Here is a 17,775-nt window from a genome sequence, read left to right on the forward strand (position 1 = left end):
ACCATGTATATTGGTTGAAAGATAGAAGTGATACTTCCCCTCACGCTTTCCATGAAATCCACTGGTCTTGTTTCGTGCATATGTAGGTTTGGTGCCAAATGTGGTGTTGCCAGAAGTTAGAGCCTGAGATGAAACAGTCAAAGAGAGAACGGCCACGTAATATTTTCTCCAAAATTCTTTGATTGCGAGGAATTTTGGACCTTGAAATGAGAAAAATCTAGCCCATGTCATTGTAGGATAGAAGGAGAAATTGCTGACAGCCACGTATTGAGAGCAGAGGGTGGAGGTCCGTTGGCCTTCATCGTAAACTGGCTTCTGCCTGAGCGCATCATGCTGTCAGCCGTGGGCCCCCCGGCTCCGGCCCACCTTACCCGGACTTGGGTGGCAGCGCGTGACAGGAGAGAGAATCAGGCTCAGGGAAGAGGGCTATTAAGTCTTGTTTCATCTGTGCAGTGGAATACTACGCAGTTTTTAAGGAGAGTGAGGTAAATCGTGTTAGTTCAAATTAAAAGATGTCTACAGTGTATATTGTTAAGTGAGAAAGCAAGTTACACGATTTACACATAGTATTATGTCATTTTATGTAAAAATAGAGTTTGCATGTGTATACGAGAAAAGGAGTTGAATGATTGTGCCGTGTCTTTGGGGGTGAGGAATGGATAGCTTTTACTTTCTACTAGTGTTTTAAAATTATTGGAAATTTCATAGTTAACAAATGTTATTTTTATTATTGGAAAAAATTCACTATGTAGGTAACTTTTTATGGGTGAAAAAAATTATAATTCTATTTTTATTTGTGCATATCTTAACATCTTTCTCCTCAAGTAAAATGTGCGAGAAAGGGAAACTGAGGCCAGACTGGGGGATTGAGGCTTCGCGTTTGTACTGTTAGAGTGGCATGTGCCCTGCTCCCCCTTCTTAACTCTCACTGGAGGTTGGCTGTGTCCCCTCGTCCCCAAAGGTGAGGGGCGAGTGTGTTCAGCTCCCAGCAGTGGCTACGGATTGCTCGTGGTGGGGGGAGGGCTTTCTCATGACACTGTAGTTCACGTCCAGTGATTTCTAGGATTCTGGAAGAAGAGATGGCCTCGGAGACTGTGTGGACCGACCCAGAGGTGGGCTCAGGAGGCAAAGCTAGAGGTGCCCAGGCCAAGTGGAGCGGATCGCTCTCAGGCTTTCTTTGGTCCTGCTTAACATCTTTTGTCGCAGGACAGGTTCCTTAACCCCAGTGACTGGAACTGGTAAGGTTGGGCGGGGAGGACAGTCTTTGCTGCTTAGAAAAGAGGAGACCGTCTTTCCTTTCACCGTGCTCTGCCCAGGGTCCTTTAAGGAGTCGGCCTCTTGTGTCTTCCCTTGTGGGGTACCTGCTCCTTCCTGTCTGACCAGTAATTGCACTGGGATGCCATTTCCAGGTGCAGGATCTTTAAGTTGCTAACAGCAGTGTGCTCATAGCAGAGTCATCAGAGAGAAGAAGGATTACAAGTGGGAGAGGATATGACATAAAGTGGAGGAGGGAAAATGAGTGTTGGGGGCTGGGAATGAGAAAGTCTTCTGCAGAGGCTGCTCAGATCGGGTGCTTTGCCTCCTCACCACTCGGGGGATCTAGCCTCCAATTCCATCCACTTTCTAGACGCTCGCAGGTGACTCCCCCGTAGCCGCCACAGAAGCTGATTGTGCACAGGGGAAGCCTGTCCCTGACACTTCACCCGTAGGGCTGGCGTCTCTCCCCGGTGGTGGGGAGGGTGTGAGCTTGGCCGCGGTTGTGCTGAGTCAGTCTTGTGCTCCTTCAGCCACGTGAGTTTTTCTGTGGCGGCCTCTGCAGGGTTATCCCAGCCTTTGTCGTATGGCCAGGCTCTGTGCCCTGTGGGGAAAGAGGGATGCAGAGGGGACCACACCCCTGTGCCACCTTTGTGAGATACCAGAGGGGACTAGAACGTGTTATGGGAAGACCTAACCCTGAGGTCTCTGTGCTCAGCAGCAGAGGTTTCCTTGCTTGCTCAAGGGACACATCTGGTGTGGGGCGTCACCGCCTGGAACATGACCTCACTGGTCACCCTGCAGTGCTGGCAGGCCCCCCCACTCTCCTCCGTGGGCATCCCTGTCACGCGGCCAGCTGTGCCGCTGGGCCCTGGGAGGTGGGGAGGGCGGTGGAAGGTCCGCTGGGCACCGCTGTGTCCTCTGTGGCCACCACGAAAGGGACTTGTTTCCAAAACACGGGCTTCGTGGGACATCGAGAGGCCTCCAGACACCTGCCAGCAAGGGGCTGTTGCAGGGCTTTCTCCTCAGGGTGATTTTTCTGCAAAGGGCCAGACGGTAACATTTTTGGCTTTTCAGGCCATTGGTTCTGTGTTGCATTTACTCAGTTCTGCCAAAGCTGCCGTGGACGACGCACGGACGGCAGGAGGAGCCTCTGAAAACATCAGCCTGTGGTCGAGGTAATTACTTTTGGAAGCCCAACCCTAACACCGTCCAGACCAGGCCTCACCAGGCTGTGTAGGTCAGGTGTGGCCTCTGTTCGTTGGCCCGTGGTCCCGGGCTGCTTTCAGGAAAGACGCCACTGTGTGAGGTCCCGACGGCTCTCCTGGGGCTTCATGGTTCAGATTCACTCTGTTCTTTTGGTCCCAGGGCCTGGCGGCATGGCTCGCCACGTGACAGGGATGGCCACGGAGGAGAGCTGGGGTGGCCTGCCAGCGCCACGGGGGTGCCCAGTGAGGTGATGTTCCAGGCGGTGCGCTAGCCACGTAGGTAGGCCGCCCCTCCAAGCTCTAGGTGCTGGGTTCCTGGCCCTGGAGCCACCGTGCGCCGCCCCTCCAGTCCCCGCAGCCTCACTCGGGCTGCTGTGGTGGCCGACTCGGCAGCAGTGAGACCCTAGAGGCCCAGCAGGAAGGAGCGCCGAGCCAGCTCCTCGCTGCCCTGAGGGTCTGCCCTTGGCTTCAGGCGTAGTTGTCTTCCTGTGGCCGGTTTGCTCCCAGTGGTGCCGTCAGCCCAGCCGGCCAGGACTTGTGAGGTTACCAGACCCGCTCCCGGTAACTGCTGGTGGTTTCTTGGGAGGAGGCTTGTTTTGGGCTCTGTTGAAAACACCTGAGGCATTCCTGGCCCTTGAGTTAACACCTTTCCTCAGGCCAGTAGACAAGAAAGCAGAAATGGTGGACAGATGAGAATAAGAGGTGGCTTTGAAAACTTAGAATCTTTATAAAAGCAAAACAGCTTTTCATTTTTATTTTTATTTATTTATCTTTAAAAAATATTTTTTTAAATTTAATTTTATTATATGTTAATCACCATACATTACATCATTAGTTTTTGATGTAGTGTTCCATGATTCATTGTTTGCGTATAACACCCAGTGCTCCATGCAGAACGTGCCCTCTTTAATACCCATCACCAGGCTAACCCATCCTCCCACCCCCCTCCCCTCTAGAACCCTCAGTTTGTTTCTTAGAGTCCATAGTCTCTCATGGTTCGTCTCCCCCTCCGATTCCCCCCCCTTCATTTTTCCCTTCCTGCTATCTTCTTTTTTTTTTTTTTTAGCATATAACATATTATTTGTTTCAGAGGTACAGGTCTGTGATTCATTAGTCTTACACAATTCACAGCGCTGAGGAATTCTTTATCTCAGGAAATAAACTGAGTGTTGCTGGAGTGGTGGGGGGTGGGAGGGATGGGGTGGCTGGGTGACGGACATTGGGGAGGGTATGTGCTATGGTAAAAAAGATTCTCTACACCCAATGTGGGGTTTAAACCAACACCCTGAGATCAAGAGTTGCATGCTCGACTGAGCCAGCCGGGCACCCCATAATTTTTTAGATGAAAGTAGTCCCAATCTAATTTTTATTTCGTTCTGGCTTGTAGATTAGAAGGTATGTATTTACATGCCTCCTTCTCTGTTCAGCTGCTACATTATGGAGGTGGGGCCTGGATGGGGGGACTCGGGTGAGGGCCCAGTCTTGGTTAGGCCTGTGATTTCTCCAAAAGGCCAAGTCCTTACAAGGAGCAGGTGCTTCTGGAAACAAGAAATTTTCAGCCCTGGCTGCTTATGGCCAACACCCCTGAGTGCAAAAATACACACATGCCTGGGTCCCACCCCGGAGATTCTGATACAACCAGGCTGGGCCTGGACATCTGGATTTTAAAAGCTTCCCAGGTGATTCTAATGTGCAACTAAATTGAATACCACTGTTAGCAACTAGTTCACTCTCGGATTGGTCAGTGTTCAGTAACTTTAATCTTTACTTGAGGGCAAAGCCAAGTTTGAGTTGCTTTGTAGTGTAACCGGATGTCTTCTACTTCTGAATTCCGTTTGTCAGATACATGAGTGCCCCACTAAATGCAAGACTCTGTTGTTGCTGAATTAGAGGATGTGCCTATGAGAGGTGGTTCTTGTCTTCAAGAGCTTATAAAAAAGCTACAAATAATACTGAAATAATTTTAATGGAACCACTACAAGGTAAAATGTCATTAAAGTGAGTCGTGCAAATTATGGTAATTGAGAGAAGGGGCAGATTGCATTTAACTGGAGGGGATCCCAAAAGGCTGCAAAAGGTGGCGGTTGAGCAGCGTCTGAAGGCTTGGCCTGGCAGGGGGTGAGCGGGGAGACAGAACTTCCTAGGTGGCAGTGGGAGAACGGGGCAGGTGTTTCAGAAATCTGTTTCGGGTGGATCCTAAGGTAGTACTGAAGGTAGTTGGAAACAAATCTAGGACGGAGGGCAGGGCCAGCGATAAAATGCTGTTAAATGTGCTTTAGCACATAGTGGGTTGGGAGTTGTTAAAAAGTCTTATTCATTATGTTTGTCAAGCAGATGTGAACACATCTTGATATAGTTCAAGGAATGATTTTTCTGTAACAAATGGCTTGAGTTGGGTATACATATTTTAATTATGGTAATGCCTTTTAAATCAGAGAAGCATATTGCAAAGTAAATGAATTATATTTATTATTTTCCTTCTTAATGTTGAGTAAGTTCAAATATCTTTAGTATTTAAGAGAGAAAAATACATATGTTAAGGTATTACTGTTTTTTTCTAACCCTTTTCTAAATAGGCCCTTTTATTCAGATGAAATCCTGATTCGAGTCTGACATGTGAACAGATAAGAGGGAAACAAACCACAGGGTAGTGGACAGAGAAGGTTCCAGAACTCTCCTAGTCCAGCCCTGACTTTACACTTGTATCCCCCGTAACTCTCCGTGGTGCATCCTGCTGACATGTCCAGAACTGCAAGGTTCTCGCGTCACTGGGGAGAAGCAGGGATGCCCATCACGGGGATGCCCATCATGGGGGTCCTGCCACGGGACGTTGACTTGCCACGCTGAGGATTCTCAGAAGCTCATTGTAACCTGAGTGGTGAAGGCATCAGTGACCCGTCCACTGTGTTGACAATGCCGAGTGGATGTGCACTGAGCACCTGCAGAAGGCCAGGCCTCCCCGTAGGCCCTGAGGACACAGATGGGCAGTGAGCTGTGAGGGCACAGAGAGGATGCTCACTCCGGTGGGGGTGTGGGGGAGAGCTCCTGGTGAGCAGTGTCTGGCCCGTGTTCTTACGCACTTTCCTGGGATGGTGGACACAGTCTGTGTGTGGTTTCATAGAGTGGCCACTCGCCATGTGTGGCTGCGGAGCTCTTGGGATGTGAGTAGTGCGACTAAGGAGCAGCATTTAGAATTTTGTTGACCTTAAACATAAACGGCCATCTGTGGCTAATGGCTGCCACGAGGGACTGCTCAGACCCACTCTGTCCTGAAGGCTGTGTCTGAGCAGGGAATGCGGCAACAGGAGGGGAAGGATATGCTAGTTGGTGGAAGAAACCTGTTTGCAGGGCCAGGGGTGAAGGCCAGCAGAGCATGTGTAGGTCTGGAAGGCATTCAGCATCTCTGGACCGGACGCGGGAGGATGGAGCCTGGGATGTGCATGGGGCCCACAGCAGGGGCGATGTGAGCTGCCGTGTACCAGACGGGGTTCAGAGGTGGTGTGGCATGTCCGCCTGGAGGGACCTTGCATGGAGTTCGTTTTTATCCTAAGGGTATTGAGGGTTTTGTGCAGGGAGGTGACACAATCTGATTTAAGTTTTAGAAGTGCTATACCAGAAGAAATGATTGGGGCCAGGAAGGCTGCAGGCCAGGCAGGTGGGTGCCCAGACTGGGGAAGTGGCGGGAGATATGGAAGAAGATGGGTGGGTGGAGAGAGATGAGAGAGAGGCTCTGGAGTGTCTGATGGTATTTTGATGAGGTGGGGAAGAGGTTTAGGTTTCTTACTTGCACATCTGGGAGGATGGGGATGTCATTTACTAGGATAGGAAATGCAGGAAAAGGGGAGCCCACTGAGGAGTCAGAAGATGAGTTCCAGCTTCCAGTGATACTGAGATGAATACATAGGCTGGAGGTTCAGGAATATCTGAGTTAGATTTTTGAGGATCATCGATGTGACTGTCACCAAGGGAGAGCATACAGGTGACAAGATAAGAAGACCTTGGGTCGAGCCCACAGGAAGGTCAGATTGTAAACGTTGTGCAGGGTTGTGTTGTTACGGAACCTGGATTGGATCGCCCGATGGAAGAACCAAGTGGCACTCAGAGATCTTGGAGGATAGGAGGTTTATTTAATGCTGGTAGGCTCAGAGGAGAGTGGTCTCCAAAGGTCTGAGTCCCAAGCACAAACAAAGGGGGCAATTTATACACTTTTATTTCCGCATACTGGGCACTCTCGGCACGTGCGCGAAGCGGGGCAGGGAGAGGAACCCGGAAGAGCCCCGGGACAGGGGCTGGGACTCCCTTGCTGGCTCAGTGGGCCATCTTAGGACACAGATTTCCCTTATCATTCTCCCCTTTGATGCCCCTTTAAACACCTAGTTTAGAGGGCATCATCTTCATCTTCTAAGGGGCGATAGTAAGGAGTAACTGGAGTCTGATTTTAGCAATTTGAGTAGTCATAAACCTAGTAAGGGCATTAAGAATACAAGGACCAAATGCTACTATGAGGAGGAGCATTAGGAGGAGGCGGACGAGGGGGGCAAACCAAGGGAACCATTGTGAGAGGGTATCCCACCAAGTTGTCCGCTGGAGTGTTTCCCACCGGCGATGTACTCGTTCCTGTAATTGGGTCATAGTTTCTAAGACCACCCCCGACTCATTAATATAGAAACAACATTCCTCCTGTAAGAAGAGGCAGAGCCCCCCTTGCGCGGCCGTGAGCAAGTCGAGCCCACGCCTATTTTGGAGGATCACTGAGGCCAGTGAATCGAGTTGGCGCTGCAGGGCCAGGGCTGACTGAGTGAGGGCAGAAGAACCCGCCGTGAGTTGTTGAGTTAACCCCTGGTACTGCACCTGAGACATCCCGACACCAGTGGCTCACCGAGGGCAACCCCTGACCTGGCTGGCAGGCTCACAATAAGAGCGATGGCCGTGGGGGAGTGTCGAGGGCGGCTAGGAGGTCTCCATATGAGTGGGGCATCGCTCCTGGGGAGGACTGAGAGATCAGGTAAGAGACTGACAAGCATGCATGAGTGATCGCGCGGGGTGACGCAGATGTACACACCTTGATCACAAGCCAGAAAAGTGTAGTTAGGCGCACAGACCCGACTGTGGCCCGTGATGGGAGAGGAAGAGTTGCCATACAGCAGTACCGGAGCCAGAAAGGGATAATCTGAGGTCCCCGGTGCCGAGGTGGGAGGTGACACGGTGGACTGGTTGAGGAGGACACCTAGGTATTGGACGGGACCGGGCTTCATACAGATCCAGCAGTCAGACGCTAGGGGTGGATTCGAGTGGTTAAGCGCTTGGTGGGAGGCATTAATCATACCTAACAGTTGCGCTATAGATGCTTGCTGCGTGTGGATGGGGGACCCGGGGATGTGCCAGGGGGAGTTATTTTCTGTCTGACTCTGGGGGTTGACTGTAAGGCTTGGAGTGAACATGGACTTAATCGTAAATTTGGCCATGGGGTCGGTCCCTATAGGGTGATATTGGCTCAGCAGGAGAATGATTCCTGTAGCCCATGATGTGTTGGGTTCTGAGACCGAGAGGGTGAACGGTATACAGTGATTGTTAGAGCAAGAGGATGGGGTGTCGTTGCGTGACAAGGAAATCCGATGTCACTGCGCTCTTTGAGATGCCACCACCTGGTGGACCATCGTTCCATTCTGGGCCAAGTCGCTACCCATAGCTGACATCCCCAGGCTTGTGAGCAGAACTGAGGGCAGGTGTTGGGCTGTTGAGGCGTTGGGCCCCCACAGATGTAGATATCTACCAGCCGGTAACCTGAGTGAGGGCCATGGTAGGAACACCGTCTGTGAGGTTCCCAGGAGGCATCAAGAAGCTGGCATCCATCAGGATGGAGGTCAACCTTTGGTGTGTGCCCATCCCAGGTGGAAGAAGTCAGTGAGGGCGCTGGTGGGGGATTGAGGGGGATAAGCTGGAAAGTCCATTTGCCAGGAACGGTGATATGAGAGTTTGCCCCCCTTGCCTGGCCGGGCAGCTAGAGGCAGGGCGGAGGAACCGCACACCAGGTAGCAGAAGACCGGGACTGACTGGGGCCAGGAAAACCATGGTGACATGTGCTCAGGAGGAGACAGCAGAAGGCCAGTAAAACAGAGGGAGCCATCGAGGCTAACCCATCAGCAGATGAAACCCGTGGACAAGTAAGTGCAGTAATACACCCTAGGGACACCCAATAAGCAATGACAATAGTAAGTCTCTGGGGGAAAGTCCAGTCAGGAGGGGCAACAGTGTAGAGTCCAACTCCCAAGATGAGGGAAATCACGCCAGTGAGAGGGACCACGGTAAGCAGGTGTCCATCAGTTGTCAAAGGTGAAGCTGGAGTGGGTTCGTGAAGTCTGGCTGGACTCTCCACTGGTGCAGCTCTTCGTCCGAATGATGAGCTTTCTTCACTCTGGAGTGGTGGACCCACAGAGTTGACACCTGAGACCTTGAGGGCAGTAGGGGCGGTTAGAACAACAGTGTGGGGCCCTGTCCACTGCGGTTTGAGGGGGTCTTTCTTCCAATCTTTGACCCAAACTGAGTCCCCTGTCTGGAAGGAGTGTACCTGAGACCCTAAGGAGATTGGAGCCCTCCCGATGGTGTACTTTTGTAATTTATTTAGGGTGGCCCCCAGGGCCTGAAGCTGCTCCTTTATCCCTTTATCTCCAACCTGATGCAAGTTTCCTAGAAGGCTTCCCAAGCACGGGGGAGGCCGTCCATATATTAATTCGAATGGGGAGAAACCTGATGTGCCGGGCGTGCAGCGAGCACGCCGGAGAGCTAGGGGTAGCAGATCCGGCCATGGGAGGTTAGTCTTCTGACAAAACTTTGCTAAGATTCCCTTGAGGGTACAATTCATTCACTCTACTTTCCCTGAACTTTGGGGCCGGTAAGCAGTGTGGAGTCCCCAGGTGATGTTGAGAGATTTGGTCAAGACCTGTACAACATCTGCCACAAATGTGGGTCCATTGTCACTCTGGATTGTTAATGGTAGGCTGAACCGGGGCACCATCTCCCGCAAGAGGACTTTAGCTACTTCCCGGCTTTGCTCTGTCCTAGTCGGGAAGGCTTCGACCCACCCAGAGTCTGTGCATACTATTACTAGGAGATATCTGAACCCCCTGCTCGGCTGCACATCTGTGGAGTCTACCTCTAGATCTTCAAAGGGGGTTGCTCCCATCCTCTGGACACCTGGCGGGGGCCGTGGTGCAGACCGAGCATTATTTTTAGCACATGTCATGCATCGTTCACTCGTTGCTCGGCATAGTGCTGGCAGCTGACTGATGTAGTGGTGCTTCTTGAGAAGGGCCTCTAATGCAGTTTTTCCCAGATGAGTGAGTCGGTGGTGTCCCTTGACCAGATGCCCTCCAGTTGCTGTTGGAACAAAGATGCGCCCGTCTGGCATCATCCACCATCCCTTTTCAGTCAGGGTGGCCCCCTCAGCCATGGCCCATTCCTTTTCCTTTTTAGTGTAACTGGGTGGAGGGACTTCTTCTGGGGGTGTCAGGGCCATGGTGAGGGAAGGGGCTCTGTCCATGTCCTCACTGGCTGCGGTCTTGGCTGCCTCATCTGCCAGACGATTTCCCCACGCTATGGGGTCGTCTCCTTTCTGGTCTCCCTTACAGTGCAGGATCGCTACTTCCTTTGGAAGCCAGACAGCTTCGAGGAGTCTCAGTATCTCCTTGTTCTTGATAGTTTCTCCTGGTGCAGTTAGGAGGCCCCTTTCCTTGTAGATGGCTCCCTGCATATGTACAGTAGTGAAGACGCACCGAGAGTCGCTATAGATACTGACTCGCCTTCACCGAGGGTGAGGGCTCGGACTAAGGCATATAATTCAGCCTGTTGAGCTAACCATCCAGCTGGTGATGCCTTAGCTTCTAGGACTTCAGGGGTTGTGGTTACTGCATAACCCGCTTTCCAGGCACCCTCTTGTAGGTAACTGCTGCCATCGCTGAACAGCGTGAGCTCTGGATTCTTCACGGCTTAATCCCGCAGATCTGGATGGCTCGTGCAGACTTCATCAGTCAATGCAGAGCAGTCATTGTCTGGTTTCCCCTCTTCTGTGGGGAGAAAGGTTGCTGGATTTAATGTCCTTACTGTTTCAAGGGTGACCCGTGGGTTTTCGCAGAGGAGCCCTTGGTATTGTGCTAGCCGAGAGTTGGGAAGGAAGCAGTGTCCCTGTGCGTTCATGAGGGACACAACTGCATGAGGGACCTTGATGTTAAGTCCTTGCCCCAGGGTAAGTTTGTCCGCCTCCTTGATGAGTAGGACTGTGGCTGCCAGCGCCCTGAGGCACGGTGGCCATCCTGCTGCCACGGCGTCCAGCTTCTTTGACAGCTAAGCAACTGGCCGTTGCCAGGGTCCAGCAGCCTGGGTGAGTACCCCAAGTGCTGTTTTTTCCTTTTCTTTCTTTCTTTTTTTTTAGATTTTATTTATTTGATAGAGAGAGACACAGCGAGAGAGGGAACACAAGCAGGGGGAGTGGGAGAGGGAGAAGCAGGCTTCCCGCCGAGCAGGGAGCCTGATTGCGGGGCTCCATCCCAGGACCCTGGGATCATGACCTGAGCCGAAGGCAGACGCTTAATGACTGAGCCACCCAGGCACCCCTATTTTTTCCCGTTCATGCACAAAGAGATTGAAGGGTTTTTCTACATCTGGTAGGCCCAGGGCTGGAGCCTGCCCCAGGGTTGTCTTTTCTCTCTGTGAAAGCGGCTTCTGCTTCCTCAGTCCAGGCAGGGGGTTCTCGATCTGATCCCCCCAAGAGATCATAGAGGGGTCTTGCTATTGCCGAGAACCCAGGGATCCAGATGTGGCAGAATCCTGCAGACCCCAGGAATTCTCATAGACCCCTTTTTGTCTAGGGCTGTCGCAGGGAGATGATGACTTTCTTTCTCCCCGGCCCTAGTTCTCTCTTCCCTAGGGCGAGGAGGAAACCGAGGTATCGGACCTGTTGTAGGCACATTTGTGCTTTCTTCCATGAGGCTCGGTATCCCGAGTCTGACAGGAGCTGTAGGAGGGCCTTTGTGCCTTTTGTGCAGACTTCTTATGTGTCACCGGCGAGGAGGAGGTCATCCACATACTGGAGGAGGGTGCATCGTGTGGTCTCTCTTGGGAAGCTGGCGAGGTCCGTGGCCAGCACGTCCCCAAAGAGGGTTGGTGAGTTTTTAAACCCCTGCGGGAGGCGCGTCCAAGTCAGTTGCATCTGGCGCCCTGTATCAGGTTCAGACCATTCAAAGGCAAACAGTGGCTGGCTCTGGGGAGCTAAGCGGAGGCAGAAGAAGGCATCCTTCAGATCTAGGCAAGTGAACCATCTGGCCGACCCTGGGATTTGGCCGAGGAGGGTGTATGGATTCGGGACCACTGGGTGCAGAGAGATAGTCACCTTATTGATGGCCCGCAAATCCTGAACTGATCGATATCCCCCTCCTGGCTTCTTGACTGGCAGGAGTGGGGTATTCCTGGCCGACTGGCACTCGACTAGAATACCTGCTTCTTTGAGTTTGGTCAGATGTTCTTGGATGCCAATCTTAGCTTCCTGTGGAAGGGGGTATTGCCTTTGCCTCTGAGGTTGGGCTCCTGGGATCAGTTCAACAATGATAGGGGCCCGATTCCGGGCTAGTCCATGTGGGTTGTTTTCAGCCCATACTGAAGGAAGGGCGAGTCTGAACTCTGGTGGGCTGCTCGGTTGGGCCTGGGCACAGAATAGCCTCCATTCTTCTTCCCTCGGCGTGGTAATTGCTAGTACCAGAGACCCCGTCTCCTCTTGCCTTGGGTTCAGTCGGAGGCTAGTGTGTCCGGTGGGCTCAAAGGTTATCTGAGCCCTAAGCTTGGAGAGTATGTCTTGGCCTGGGAGAGGGATGGGGCAATCAGGCAGATAAGGAATTCATTTTGGACCTTGTGGCCCCCGAGTTCACACTGGTGAGCCTGGCAAAAGAGCTGTTGTATCGCCCGCGTCCTGGTGGCCCCAAGGATGGTCGCAGTCCTTTTGCTTCAAGGGGCCACTGGGGAGGTGACATCAGAGTGCTTGGCCCCAGTATCAACCATAAAAGTCACTGGTTGGCCCCCCACCTTCATTCTGACCATGGGTTCATGGGGGCTGAGGAGAAAGAGCCCGGTCCCCCTCAGTCTGAGTCCATTTCCGCAAGGCCTATGAGCTCCTCCTCTTGGGGTTCTTCCTTGTAGCGGCTGGGCTTCTGAACCTTTCCCCAGTTGGGACATTTGTTTTTCCAATATCCTTTCTCCTTACAGTAGGCACATTGATCCCTTGCCAAGGGGGTTCTGGGTTTCCCTCCTTTCGGTGGTCAGGGTCTCCCCACCTTTGTGTTATTCTTTTCTTTCGGGGTGGCGGCGAGGAGGCTGACTTTCTTTTTCATATTTTTGTCAGCTTCCCATTCGGCTGCGACCTCCCTATTCATGTAGACCTCATTGGCAATCTTTATTAGCTGGGTGATATTCATCCCAGCAAAACCCTTTAGTTTCTGAAGTTTTTTTCTGATGTCTGGGGCGGGCTGAGCCACGAAGGAGGTGTTTACTATCTGTTGGCTTTCCTGTGCCTTGGGGTCAAATGGAGTGTATATCCTGTAGGCTTCACATAGTCTTTTGTAGTAGTCCCTGGGGGATTCCCCTGGTTGTTGAGTGACCAAGGATACCTTAGTAATGTTCATGGGTTTCTTTTTTTTTTTTCGAAGATTTTATTTATTTATTTGAGAAAAAGAGAATGAGAGAGAGAGAGAGAGAGAGAGCACATGAGGGGGGGAGGGTCAGAGGGAGACGCAGACCCCCTGCTGAGCAGGGAGCCCGATGTGGGACTCGATCCAGGGACTCCAGGATCATGACCTGAGCCGAAGGCAGTCGCTCAACCAACTGAGCCACCCAGGTGCCCCAAGTGTTCATGGGTTTCTTAGCTTCTGCCCAGATTCCCCAGAGGAGGGCCTCCTGGTACTTGGACAGGTGGGCCTGTCCCTCGGTTGTGGTGAAGTCCCATGCTGGGCGCTCTTCGGGTGCGGCCGTATTAGCCCAGGCAGCAGGGTCGATGACTCCCGCTGGTGCGTGCTCTTCCAGGTACTGCTGTGCACCTTTCATTACTCTCCTCCTTTCCTCTGTGTTAAATAGGGTGTGGAGTAACTGTTGGCAGTCTTCCCAGGTTGGCTGATGAGTCTGGAAGAGGTAATCTATGAGGTCTGCCATAGCCTGTGGTTTCTCAGAATAGGATGGGGTGTTATGTTTCCAGTTGAGAAGGTCGGAGGTGGAGAAGGGCTGATAATACATCATGGAACGGCCGGGTTGGACCGTTCCGTCTTCATTGTGCCTCTCGGGTTCCCGTGTCTCTCGTACCAGCATTTGGAGGGCGCTTGTGTCTGGCCTGGGGTGCAGCCGGTGGATCCTCTGGGCCTGGGGGTGCCGGTGAAACTGATGGCGGTGGAGTTTCTGGAGCTGAAGGAGCTGAAGACCGGAGTAGACGGTCTTGGGGTTACGTATGGTGGGGGCAGGGTTGGTTCGTCCTTGGGATCTCTGGTTAGGATTTGTGGAGACTGGGGCTTTTGCTGATTTTCTTTAGGTCGCTTGGATGAGGCGATTAAGACCCTGACCTATCCCTGCCTATTGTAAGCGAATCGCACCCAGGCGGGAAGGGTCTGAGCAATTCCTAGTCAGGAGTCAATGTACAGAAACTGGTCGGGGTGTCCTGGTTCTCCTGTTAAGACTCGCCATACCCGACGAATCGTTGGGACATCCAATGTCCCTTCTGAAGGCCACCCAACATTAAACGTGGGCCATTCCAATTCACATAGGGTTCTCAACTTGCCGGGGTTCATCCTGACTCCATAGTGTCCCGAAAACCCCTTCTTGAAATTTTTGATCATGGTCTCTAGAACCGTAGGTTTACTTTGCCCTGACCCCATGGTGATGTCCCCGTGTGCGGTGGCGCAGAGACAGAAAAAGGGGGGGGGTGCCTCCTGAGATGAGGAGACCAATCAGATGCCCATCTGGCCGTGTTCTGAAGGAGCTTAGGTGAGGCTTAGCTGTAGTGGTCTCAGTGTTGTGACTTACGATCGGAAACTATTCCGATGCCTCCCTAGACAGTATGCCGTTGACCACGGAATCGCAGATGGACCCATTCAGACTCTGTAGGCTTCTGGGGACCTTAAGGGTGCCCGCCCGTGGAGTCACAGAATCAGTCTGCTTGAGCAAGCCAGGCCGGACTGCACAGTCCCTCACACGTTCACACTCCGGAAGTTATCACATTCCCTCCCTGGGAATCCCTACCTGTGAGACCTCTAAGAGGTCTCTGGGAGGTGATCAGGCTTCCCTTCCACCCCAATGGGGGTGGGCCTGTCTGGGTCCTGGGGCCCCCAGGCCTTACCGGAATCCGACGTTGGGACCAGGTCCTCACCTGCCAAGTCTCCTCGAGTCCTGCAAGAACAGCAGAGCAGGGCTGGCCTGAGGCGACCGGGGCGGGAGACTGCCGAAAATTAGGCAGGGCGCGCCTTCTCCGTTATGATATCTCGTTCTGTCACCGCCCCGCTGTTGCCCCCAAACCGGTGGCAACAATGGGCCAGCGCGATTGGGTTTCCTGGTCAGGGAACCAAATGTTACGGAACCTGGACTGGATTGCCCGACGGAAGAACCAAGCGGCACTCAGGTATCTTGGAGGATAGGAGGTTTATTTAACGCCGGTGGGCTCAGAGAAGAGTGGTCTCCAAAGGTCTGAGCCCTGAGCACAAACAAAGGGGGTAATGTATACACTTTTACTTCCGCATACTTGGCACTTTTGGAGTGTGCGTGAAGGGGGGCAGGGAGAGGAACCGGATTGGTACGAGCGGGAAGCAGAGCAGGGAGAAGAACCTGGAAGAGCCCCGAGACAGGCTGGGACTCCCTTGCTGGCTCGGTGGGCCATCTCAGGACACAGATTTCCCTTATCAGTGTAAGGGTTGAGGCCAAGGAGGCCATCAGTCAGGGTCTCCTGAAGAACAATCAATAGGATATTACCCCCCTCCCCAATCTGTATCTATCTTCTACCTGTCTGTCTGTCTATCTATGTATCTATCTGTCTATCTATCTATCTATCTATCTATCTATCTGATCTTGCTCTAGCTCTCTATATATTTATTTTAAAGAATTGGACTGCCTTCAGTCTGGCAAGTCCAAAATGTTTAGGGCAGGCCGGCAGGCTGGAAACCCAGACAAGGGTTGACCCTGCAGCCTTAAGGTAGGATTCCTTCTACTGTGGGAATCTAGGTTTTTGCTCTTCAGACAGGCCTTCACCTGTGTGAATGAGGCCCATCCACATTATTGAGGGTACTCCGTACATTAACTGCATCTACCAAATACCCTCATAATGACGTCTAGGTTAATGTTGATTAAATCACTGGGTATGATAGCCAGCCCAGGCTGACACATAAAATTAACCATCACAGAAGCTAAGAGGGAGTAGTTGAAGAAAGAAGAAAGAAAACTCTGGAAGCCAAGGGAAGATGACTGTCACCAGCCTTGTCAGGTGATGCTGAGAGGTCACGCAGGATGAGGGTGGAGAAGTGGCCGTCGGGTTTTTGGGGAAGAGGTGAGCAGCCTGGGAGGAGTTGGGCAGGGACACGATTACAGCAGTTGCAGGAGAAAGGGGTCACGAGGGAGAGGGGGTTGTGCAGACATTCTTGTGAGACATTTGTCATTAGTTGTCTCATCCCCCAAATCAGGCAGCTGTTTACAGTCAGCCCTGGAGGTTCACTTGGATTTTCTCTGGGACACGGGGCTGTGCCCTGCGGCCCACATTTTAGAGAGAGGCTTGTTCAAACTTGGCTGGGATTGTGGTCTCTGGGATCCGCCCGAGAGTCAAGAAGCTCTTGTCCCTCAAGAGGGACAGCCTTTCGAGAATACAGTGAGTGGGGGGCACCTGGGTGGCTCAGTTGGTTAAGCGACTGCCTTCGGCTCAGGTCATGATCCTGGAGTCCCGGGATCAAGTCCCGCATCGGGCTCCCTGCTCAGCGGGGAGTCTGCTTTTCCCTCTCCTGCTCCCCCCTCTTGTGCTCTCTCTCTCTCATTCTCTCTCTCAAATAAATAAATAAAATCTTTAAAAAAAAAAAATACAGTGTGGGGGGTGGTGCCTGGGTGGCTCAGTTGTTAAGCGTCTGCCTTCGGCTTAGGTCATGATCCCAGGGTCCTGGGATCGAGCCCCGCATCGGGCTCCCTGCTCCGCGGGAAGCCTGCTTCTCCCTCTCCCACTCCCCCTGCTTGTGTTCCCTCTCTCGCTGTGTCTCTCTGTCAAATAAATAAATAAAATCTTAAAAAAAAAAAGAGTGCAGTGGGGGTTCCCAGGAGGTTCTGATGGGGTTGTCAGCCTGACCTGCAGTGAGCGGCAGGGGGAGACTCCCCTTGAGCACTGTACTGTGCACTGCAGGAACCCAGGAAGTGGGTTAAAGTTACACAGGATGGTGGGTAGGTGGCAGTGTATGTCTGTCAAACTAGGTTAAAAATAAGAATAGAGTCTCTAGCCCAGAATCTGCTTAGCATTACAGGAATGGGAATTTTTGCCATTTTTAATACCATATTAGGTGTTAATGGAATGAACTTACTGGTGATACGTTATTTCAAGTCTTTCTGACTTAGGCTTCAGGTGGCCAAGAGGTGATGTGTGGTGCTAATAATGGTAAGTGCTGCCCTCGTCTCCCCTACATAAAGACAGGACCTTTCTGTTTGTGGAGGGGTTTCATAATTGAGGCTTTTATTTGCCATCATGAAACAAGCATTTGTGCAGCCAAGTAAGGTATTAACTGTAATTGCCCAGGGCCACTGAGAAATCCAGCCACCACAGTGACCTGAATAAACAGATCGAACACAGAGTGAGAGGAGTGCTGTGCAGTGAGGATTCGTGGCCATTTAGCAAGTCAGGGCACCGCATCCTAAGATACAACTTTAGTCTAGAAAGCTTAGACTCCATAGATGAGCAAAGAAGATTATTTACCACTTAAAATGCATTTAGAAAATTTGAGAAATACCAAAATCTTTAATAAAACCGAAGTCACTCCTCTGTAATCATTGCTTATCATTACTTTGACTACCTTTCTTTTTCATGTTTTTGAAACATGAATAGGTAGATCTGTCGTGCTACGTGTATATTTCGTATCCTATATATTAACTTAGCATTATGTTTTGAACATTTTCTTAAGTAATCAACATTCTTCAAAAACATTATTTTTAATGGGATCTAATGCTCCGTCCTGTGTCTGTTTCAGTATCCAACTCTTTTCTTACATTAGGGTTTTGATATTTTGTAGCTGAGGTCAAGATCTCTCTCTTCCCAGGACATCGTCTGGCC

General features: G+C 51.7%; 1 protein-coding gene across 8 annotated transcripts in view; it reads left to right on the forward strand.

The window, feature by feature from the left end:
* Positions 1-17,775, forward strand: part of ACTR3B (actin related protein 3B) — an 88,979-nt gene that overhangs the window by 53,844 nt on the left and 17,360 nt on the right. The gene's annotated exons all lie outside the window — the stretch shown is intronic.

Source organism: Halichoerus grypus, chromosome 12, assembly GCF_964656455.1.
Source record: "Halichoerus grypus chromosome 12, mHalGry1.hap1.1, whole genome shotgun sequence".
NCBI lineage: Eukaryota > Metazoa > Chordata > Mammalia > Carnivora > Phocidae > Halichoerus > Halichoerus grypus.